This window comes from Lacerta agilis, chromosome 1 (assembly GCF_009819535.1).
Source record: "Lacerta agilis isolate rLacAgi1 chromosome 1, rLacAgi1.pri, whole genome shotgun sequence".
In the NCBI taxonomy this organism is placed as follows: Eukaryota; Metazoa; Chordata; class Lepidosauria; order Squamata; family Lacertidae; genus Lacerta; species Lacerta agilis.
The window spans coordinates 20,152,611-20,162,422 of NC_046312.1; positions in this window are offsets into that span (position 1 = coordinate 20,152,611).

Consider the following 9,812-nt stretch of genomic DNA (forward strand, 5'->3'; position numbering starts at 1 on the left):
ACCCCTGGTACAAGTTATAGACATCCATAAAATTACTGTAATTAACTGGGATAATATCTCCCTTATATCAATGCTAAATTCTCTTTCAAACTGACCTGTCAGTTCAGTTTGCATAAACTTATTTGAGCTCATGGTTCAGTTCGTGAACCAAAGTGCACCAGGTGTTATTGCCAACAACTGTTGCTGCTGTGTGTGTTTTGAGTCAACCTGTCAGTACAGATCACAGAAGTTCAGCCCATTCTAGCCACAGCTGGGACACTTTATGGCTGCTCTGCAGAGAGAGGCCAACTCAGTTCACCAGAGTTCTGATTGCATAAACTGAGTTTCTTTGCCAGAGCAACTGGTGAGGTGGTAGAGCCTCTACCTTACAAGTACATGGTCCCAGGTTCAGGACCCGTTATCTCTTGGTAGGGGCTTGAAGAGCCCTTTGACTCAGGGTAAGCCAGCTTCTTACATTCCTGTGTCAGGGAAAGGCACCATGATCTGATTATTATAAAGGCAATATAACTACACCATCATGCGCCCACAGAGGAAGGAGACAGAATGAATAGGAGGCTGCATTCATGATGCTGCAATTGTAGGTAACCAGTGCTTAGTGTCCAAATGTGAGGTGCATGGGGATGCTCGGGGAGAAAACATGCATTCTCTTTTATTACTATATATTGAATTCTTTCCTGCTTTGCACCATGAAGTCCCAGGGCAGGTTACAGCAATGTAAAATTTCAACATTAAGCAGTAAAATGTTGCACCCCATTCACACCGCTTGATGCTATTTGTGAAGGAGCCACACCACAGGAAAGCCAGGCATCAAGTAGCCTTCGTGTCGTCATGGCTTGTCCTGTTGCAAAAGGAGAAGCCCATAGATTGGCCTATTCTCTAGCACCTGTTCATCTGCACCTATCTAGCGTCAGTCAGCATGAGGTTCCAATTATTTTTATTCAATCAATCCCATTAATGAACTACTTGTTAAAACACCTCAAAGCAATTTAACAACGAACAATTAACAAGAATATATATATATATATATGCATATATTTTACACGGAAAAACAATGCATATTAAGTAGGCTCCTGGACTTCCTCTGCTATTCTTAAACTTTTTTAAAAAAGGATGTCCTTGCCTTTGGAGGGCTGAGGGTTGACGCCCCAGATATGGTGCTCTAATGACTGAAGGAGGATTGTGCCACTCTGCCTTACTGTTTTGTTTTTGTTTTGTCTTCCTAGATCCTCTTCTTCTGTTGTCTTCCCTTCTTCTGGCTGTCTACCACAGACACCAATCCACAGCTGTCAACTTTTCCCTTTTTTAAGGGAAATTGCCTTATTCCGAATAGGATTCCTCGCAAGAAAAGGGAAAAGTTGACAGCTATACACCAATCACTAATCAACATGGACTGAAGCAGACTGACTGGCACCCAGCCATAAATTCATTTCTGCTCCCCACCACCCAGTAGTCTTAACTCCATCCAACCACATTATCCAAATTATTCCAAACCTGCACCCACCAATTGAATATATGCCTATTATCCTTACTTTGCATACTGAGAATTCTAACTCACAGCTGTCAAAGTCCCACAATACAGTTAAGCTAATTTTCACCACACCAGATGGAAAACTTCCCTGTTCCACTGCGGTACAAATGTCAAAACACAATACTGATTAAAACAGATTACACAGGCTGGGCATTGTTAGTATGTGGTAAGAAATTAAGGTTTTTAACTTATAAAACATGACAGTGCAAAAAAAAGCCCAAGGGAATATCTTCAAATCTTAAACCCTACAAGAGAGGAAGAAATTCTTCAACTCCTAAATAAACCCAAGAAGAACAGGAGGGTATAAGCTTCAGCTTCCATAACTATTCCATTTATTTCCTTAACAAGATCTGTTTGCAATTTTTCCAGAGCCCCAAACCTCAAATCTGTTACAGAATGATTTTGTTCCACAAAGTGACTGGGTTTCTTGTACCACAGATTCCATCCTATTGTTGCACACCATCCCATCCCTTCCACCAGACAACTCCTCAACTGGCATGCTGACATTTCAACTTCAGCTATCAGTGATTGAAAGCTAACTGTTGAGAAGCTGTACTGGAGATGAGGGTGGGGAGAACAGAAACCAAGGCAGAGTGGAGAAGCCCAGCAGAAAAGGGCTTATTCACACTAAAGGAGAACAGATGCCCCCAAAACCAACTAGGGAAAGAGTGGCCTGCAGTACCCAGTGGCCTCCCAGCTCCTGTTCTTGGGAGCCTGGGACTGTTCCCTACATATTATATAGTTTCCTCCTTCCCTCTCTCTCTTTTAAATCCCACCTTCTTCTAGTGAGCTGAAGGTGAGGCATATGGTCTCCCCATTATATCCGCACAAGGCTGAGATACTGTGACTAGGTGCAAGGTCAATTTGTGATTTTTGTGGTTGAGTGGGGATCTGAGCTCTGCTCCCCCAGGTCCTACTCCAACACTGCATACATACATTCTTTAATTCGACCGTCAGTCGGAAAAAATACATTTGTACAGAATTAAAAAAAAAACCTCTGAAGGAACTTTGAAGGGGAAAAAAGGAAAATATAACCCACAATGGAATGGAGCTAAACAGATAGCCCCATATCAATACTATCAATTAAAATATTGCGACGCTTAAAAGCTAAAAAAAGAAATTTAGCCACCTGGGAGGCTGTATTTCTAGTGACATTGTTCAGTAAGTATAAAACCTGTCTTTCTCTGGATAGAAAGCTAAATTGACGTAAAAGTGGAGCTATAAAGTTTTGCCTGAGTTCTACATAAAGAGGACAAGTCAGAAGAATATGTTCGGTAGACTCAACTATGCCCATAGTACAATGACAGGTTCTCTGGGTGTATGGAACTCCCTTGTACCTTCCCCACAGCGGAATCAAGGGCGTTTAGTTTAGCCGCTGTAAGGAGTCTGCTGTATTCCACGTAGTGGATTTCCGCAAGATAAGGGGCTGGTGTCAGTTGATATATCTGGTCCCCTAGGAACACCCCTGGTTTCACTTGGGCTATGTCCTCTTGTCTGGCAATATCGCTCAGTCTCCGGGAGATTGCAGTTCTAGCTTGATTGTATGTCATAGACTCCAGGTAGAGGTGTGACAATCCACAGGACTGAACCTCTTTTATGACCTCCCTTTCCCACGATGACTGGAAATCATCCCTCAACGTCAAGGGGGCAATGCCCACTGGCTTAAAACAAAGCTTGAGCCATAGCCAAAGCTTCGTCTTCAAGGCCACATATCGTAGAGCTTGCCAGCCAACCTCAAGTCTCATAACCACGCCCGCCACTGAGGGGGGGATCCTAAGGATGGCTCTAAGAAATTGTGTTTGGACAGAATCCAGTTTCAGGAAATCCTTATGGGAGCCTAAGGAGATGCCCACCAAAAGAAGAGGGAGGACTTTCATTTGGAAAAGTCTCAAGGCAGCTTTCACTGATTGAGCCTGGTTCTTAGCATATAGAGATATAATCTGTGTAGCGGCTTTAGATGCATTAGCAGTTATATAGTCTCTATGGGCCAGAAAAGATCTGTTTGATCGAATTATTTGTCCCAGATATTTAAAGCAGTTAACCTGCTCTAGGGAAATCCCATTCATCGACCATCGGATCCAACACTGCAGCCATCCCACCAATCTGGTATATTTATTAAATGCATTCCTGTACAGTAAATGGTTAATAAATATTGAGGTTGAGTGAAGTCCAGCACCAACAAAAACAGAAATAAACTTTCTAAATACTAATCTTATTGTTCCATACGTACCCTACCACCAAAAGTACATCCTAAAATATCATTTTACTAAAAAAAAAAAAAAATCATTTAAATCTTTACCTAATACTTTCTTATTTACACCAACGTAAATAAATTATAGCATTTTGTATCAAAATTGTACTTATCTTGGTTGGCTTTTTCATATTTTAGTTCTTTGTCAGTGACTTGACAGCTATGATTCAAAAAGTGGCATAAAATGAACATTATCCTACTTACCATGCATGCATGCATGTATTTATTAGATTCCTTATCCACCCTTTACCATAAACTCCTGGGTCAGGTTACAACAATCAAATATATAATGCTAAAACAAATAAAGCAGTTACAATCCAGGAGGTTTGCAAACAAGCAATATTTCCCTGCAATATTTCGGAATTGGAAAAAAGTGCATTTGATTTACATTACGAAAGATTTGGGCTCCTTATGTTAGAATAAAAACAAGATGGGTTTTAAAAAACTCTACGATACTGTGTGTCTTCTCTCCACGTGAAATGGGTGTATGGGACAATTGTTCATGGAGCTCACCTTCATCCACTTTGACACATTCAGTACCCCTTCATAATCCCATTCTTCTTACAAATTTGAAGTGCTGCATATATCTGTATGGCTGCCTTGGGATTATATCTGGGTGGAAAAATGACCTCACTACACTGCACACCAAGTATAAACTATAAAAGATCAATCTCATGAGCTTGCTCCAAGGTTTAAAACAATAAATGTTGCAATTTCTTTTTTTTAAGTAATTCCAGAATTGATTACTTTATATTACTACTGCTGTTCATTAGGTTTGTCATTTATCCACCCCTTCCTGTGATATAAATGAGTGAATTTATTAAGTGTGCCACCTTGGGGCACGTCAGAGGCCATTTTATATAAGCACAGAGTAATCAGCTCCCTGGCTGTGATTTTTCTCTGTGACATTTGGACCGTTGACCCTGAGAATCTTGCAGGAGCCTTCTTTCATTTCCAGTGCTGAGAAACAGTATTGATGCTTCCATTAGCAAGGCTGTTCTGTTAGTTTTCAGGCAATATTGATTAAAAGCAGACATTATTTTTAATCTGATGCATTAGGGCCAAGCACAAGAGTTATTAGCATTCTAAATGGTATTGGATCATTATTTAATTTCATGTACAGGCTGACATTTATGTTACATTTCCAAGGTAGTTTCCCTTTCTCTGTAACGAGGAGCTGGTAACATTATTTACCGTTTCACATTGTCTTGTTCCAGATAGTTCTAGGTAGAGATGCTGGAGGAGCTTTCTTTTTCTTTTTTTAAATTAGATTTTATTAAGGCTTTTCATAAGACATTCCAATAAAATACAAACTAATGTAAACCAAAATAAAAAGAGAGAAAAAAGAAAAAATGCTTGAAGTCTTCTCTCACTGGTAACTCTTAACTCTTGTCTCACACAAAGTGGACCTTCCAAGCTCTCACCAGAGGCGAAGCCTCGGAGCGGGGGCTACCGGAGCAATTGCCCAAGGCACAATTTTTTAAGGGGCTCACCACTGCAGCTGCCACCTTGACCAGAGGGTTGTGACAAAACAGTTTGTTTATTGAGCAGGTTGAGTCACCGAGTATTTTTCTCCCTGCCAGCAAACAGTTAACTAGCAACAGCTCCTGACTGGCCAGGGTTCCAAGGGAGGCAGTTGGAGTGGAGTGAGAGACGGTGTGTGAGATTGATTAATCAACGCAGAGTCTTCTTCATTAACAGAATAAAACTTCTACTTTTTTTTTTTGAAAAAAGAAACAACTTTATTGTTTGCTTGTCGTATACAAAATGATTAATAAAAAAAGATGCACAGAAATTAAGAAAAATGTACAAAATATACACCCGACATTAGATAAACAAATAACTGTGTACCATATTACATAAACAAATAACTGTATATCATTTTACAAAAAATAATACAGAGACAATAATAATAAAAAACAAGTGATAAGTTTACTGAACTCTAATACGATTACTTAATTTGTTGTTACTTCTATCTTATATTGATTTCTGTGTAATTATACTATCATACAGATAAATCCGTTTTAGCAAAAAAGAAAGAAAAAATAAAAGAAAGAAAAAAATTAGAAACTACCCACCCCCTTCCCCCCCAAAGAAACCCCTATATCAATATTTTCAAACCATTTTCCAATCCCTTCCGACTTCCTGTCATACCCAACCGTATAGTTCACTCTTACTTATAGGTGTGTTTCAACCAGTCCACATGTCCTCATATAGATCTTTATAACACTACTCTTTCCACCAATGCCCTATTTTCCTTCGAATCCTTCCTTTTTCTCCTAGGCGAATAAAACTTTTACTTGAGAAAATAAAATTGTTCATAAACAGCATAGTTAAAGAGCATACACAGAGTGCTCATAGCAGCTATCTGGCTCTTCACAGAGGCACAGTCTTAGTTACTGATTTACGTACTAGAGTCCTGGCACAATTTTTGTTGGCACAACACAACACAACACACACACTGGCTGAGATACAAACTCACACAGACACGCAAAGAGACCGGCTACTTTTATAGGGAGAATGAGTCATCACTCAAGATGAGTCATGAGTCACAGTGACTTAGCGGTTTGCTGTTAACAGCAGTTAGCAGGCTTGAATGATTGTGTAGGCCTTGTGGGCCTTACTGCATCTGCTCTCAAGAACCTTTGTCTGATGACAAATTCATGGGGTCTGGGAGTCGGGTTCTGTCAGGAGAGTTTGTTCTGACAGGTGGTAGAGCTGAGGAGAGCCGAGAACTCTCAGTACAGTGGTGCCCCGCTAGACGAATGCCTCGCTAGACGAACAGCATTCGTCTAGTGGAAGATGCCCCGCAAGACGAAAAAGTCTATGGGGCTGCTTCGCAAGATGAAATTTTTTTGTCTTTTTTTTCCGTTTAGCAGAGCGCGGCTGTCATTGCCGCTTCGCTAGACGAAAAAAATGCTATTTTCATCTAGCGGGGCACCACTGTATATGCTTTAAGGTTCTGAATCGCAGAACACGGTTAAAATAGAAAATACACAGTCCCACATGGTGTTTACAGGGAAAAGGGTCCTCTGAGGGAATACTCTGACAGGAAAGGGCAGTAGTGATTCCAAGGCCAAGGAGGATTTGGGGGTCTGTAAGGGAAACAGTCCAGTTAAAAACCTACGTTCCTGAAGTGTGAGTGAAGAAGTCTGATCTATGGAAGATGTGCAAAAGAAAGTAACCTAAAGACTGAACAGCATACAGCCTATAACTTGGAACAGTATACGTTTTAATAAAAAGCAACAGCACTGTTTGTTACATTTCTGTGGAAGAAGAAGAACCAAAACTCATTGTTTACATCTGTTATAATAAAGTTTGTTTGAAACCTGTTTTACCAAAAGAAAAACCCACCATCGCTCGTGATTCATTCTCCATTGGGGATTTTACCTGAAGGAAAGGGAAACAAAGGCCTGGCACAGCGGTGCCAGGGAGAGGGAGAGTGCTCGTTGCGCCATTGCAAGGGGCTCCCTGTTCTGGCCCGCCTCATGCTGAACAGGAGCTGGGAGAGGATGGGCCCTTTCATCCCTTGGCCAGGTGGCATACCTGCTGGCAGAGGAGGCGGGCAGACAGCAAGACTCACAGTGGTGGCAGTGCCCCAGCCTGAGGAGGCATGCACATATCCCAGCACTGCTCTGCAGTTCCGCCTGGCAGCAGCAGCAGCACCTCATGGAGCCGCTGGTTAGGGAGTGCCAAACTTTCCTTGCCCTGGGTACTGGCAACCCATGCTACGCCACTGGCTCACCTGGAAGATTCCCTTTCTCTCCCACCCTGGGAGGTCTTCCTTTCCCTGCTTCTCACACAGAGTCCTTCGCCAACCATCCATGTGAATTCCAATCTGAACAGACTTGATCTGCATCTCTGATGCAAATATATGAATAGCGATTTGGGGGGATGACCCACTCATAGCTGGGGAGCAGAGAGTTAACCCCCACATGCCCATAACCCTTCCTTACCCAGATGCAACTCCACTGTCTAAAATGTCTGCTACTCCTTAATGAGACATACAATGCTTACTTCAAGCGAAGAGAAGGAATTTCAGGATGGTCACAACTGGGAAGGGAAGGATGACCCCTTCCTCCCCCTCCAGCTCTGACTTTTGAGGCCATGATTAAGCTTCACAGCCAATCATATGCAGTTGTGGTATCTGTGTGGTTGCAGTGGATGTGCAGTTTCTCCAGTTTGCAAATGTGCTCTTGGGACCAAAATGGTTTGTGGCCCCACAATGGAATGTTCTTCATGCTGACTCCTCAGAAGCAGAGGGAGAGAGATGACCACTCGATCCCTCTGATCTAATGAACTGGCACTTTTACAGATGCCACATAATGTTTCTTCTGCACTTGTACAGAATCAGTATTTTCAGCAGGGCAGCAGCTACACTTCAACATTAGGCAGGTAATCTTTACTGTACTGTTTTTGTCACCTGCTAAAACCTTTTTTCGCTTAGGCAAAAGCTGACATGTGTTTTAATATGTAAAGCTGACATGTATTTTAATATGTAATTTTACATTTTAATGCATAGCTTTTAACTGCTGGGTTTTTTATATATCTTGGGGAGAAATTAGGCCAACTTGTTTTTAACTTCTGATTTTTATCAATCATTTTAATTTATATTTAAAAAATGTAAATGGTTTAGAGCAGGCACAGGCAAACTCTCGCCCTCCAGATGTTTGGGACTACAATTCCCATCATCCCTGGCTAACAGGACCAGTGGTCAAGGATGATGGGAATTGTAGTCCCAAACATCTGGAGGGCCAGAGTTTGCCTATGCCTGGTTTAGAGATTTTTACAATTAAGTGGTATACACATTCTGATACTTTAACAATATTTTTATTACATTAATATTGGCTCCAGGTAAAGTATCTGAACACTGAGGGCATCAAACCTGCAAAATTAAACTGGCTTTAATAGTCATTCCCTCTCCACAGATGACCCTGGGAAATCCATAAAAAAAATATCAGCACCTTCACCATACCCAATGTTCTTTTGCAGAAGCCACACTGGAATAAAACCAATATATATATTTGTAGGATATATTAAAATTGGGTTCTTTGGGTGTCTTACCAGACAAAAAATGAACAATCAGCTTTCTTATTGTAACTGATAAGACAACATGGGAACAACCTGCACTATTGTTAGTAACCATACTGAAATAAATAAATAAAAATCACTGTTGGCCAAAATGTACAAAATTGCCAAGTCAATATTTGGAGAATGAGTCAAATGCACTTTCACAGCCTCCAAAAGTACAACTGCTGTTCACATATTACATGTATTGTGCAACAAAGGAATTGAGAATTGCATCATTTATTTTATAACGGCGAGAAACATAGTTGGAATATACAAACAGAGTTTTTGTAACAAATCCACTTAAACTTCATTTCACAACCACAGTTGGAAAACAAACATATCAGCCTAACTGTTAAAATGAGACTCAGAAAACAAACAGTCTATTGGGCACAGATTCAAAATAATTTAATGGTTAGAAGACTCTTCTGCTCCCCGTAGTTTTGTAAAACCCAAAGGGATATGTTGATAATTGTCTTGAACTGAATATAAATATATACCCGATACTAAAGTTGATAGAGCATGAGACTATTAATCTTAGGGCAATGGGTTCGAGCCCCAGGTTGGGCAAAGCCTTCCTGCCTTGCAAGGGGTTGAACTAGATGATCTTTGTGGTCCCTTACAACTCTATGATTCAATAATTTTGTAGAAGCCTAACAGCCTACCAATGTCTACTCAGAAACACACACACCACCTTCCAAGGATCTCAAGATGGTGTGCATACTTCTTCTTGTCCTCATTTCATCCTCACAACAACCCTGTGAGGGAGGTTAGGCTAAGAGATGGTGACTGGCCCAAAGTCACCCAGTGAGCTTCATGTCTAAGTGAGGATTTGAACCCCACTCTCACAGGTCCTAGTCCAACACTCTAACCATTACATCACTTAGCAGGCTGTGCCTTTAACTGCTTTTCATCCAAAGTGTATCAATGTAGAATCTAAACTACATATTGATCCGACAAACGTGT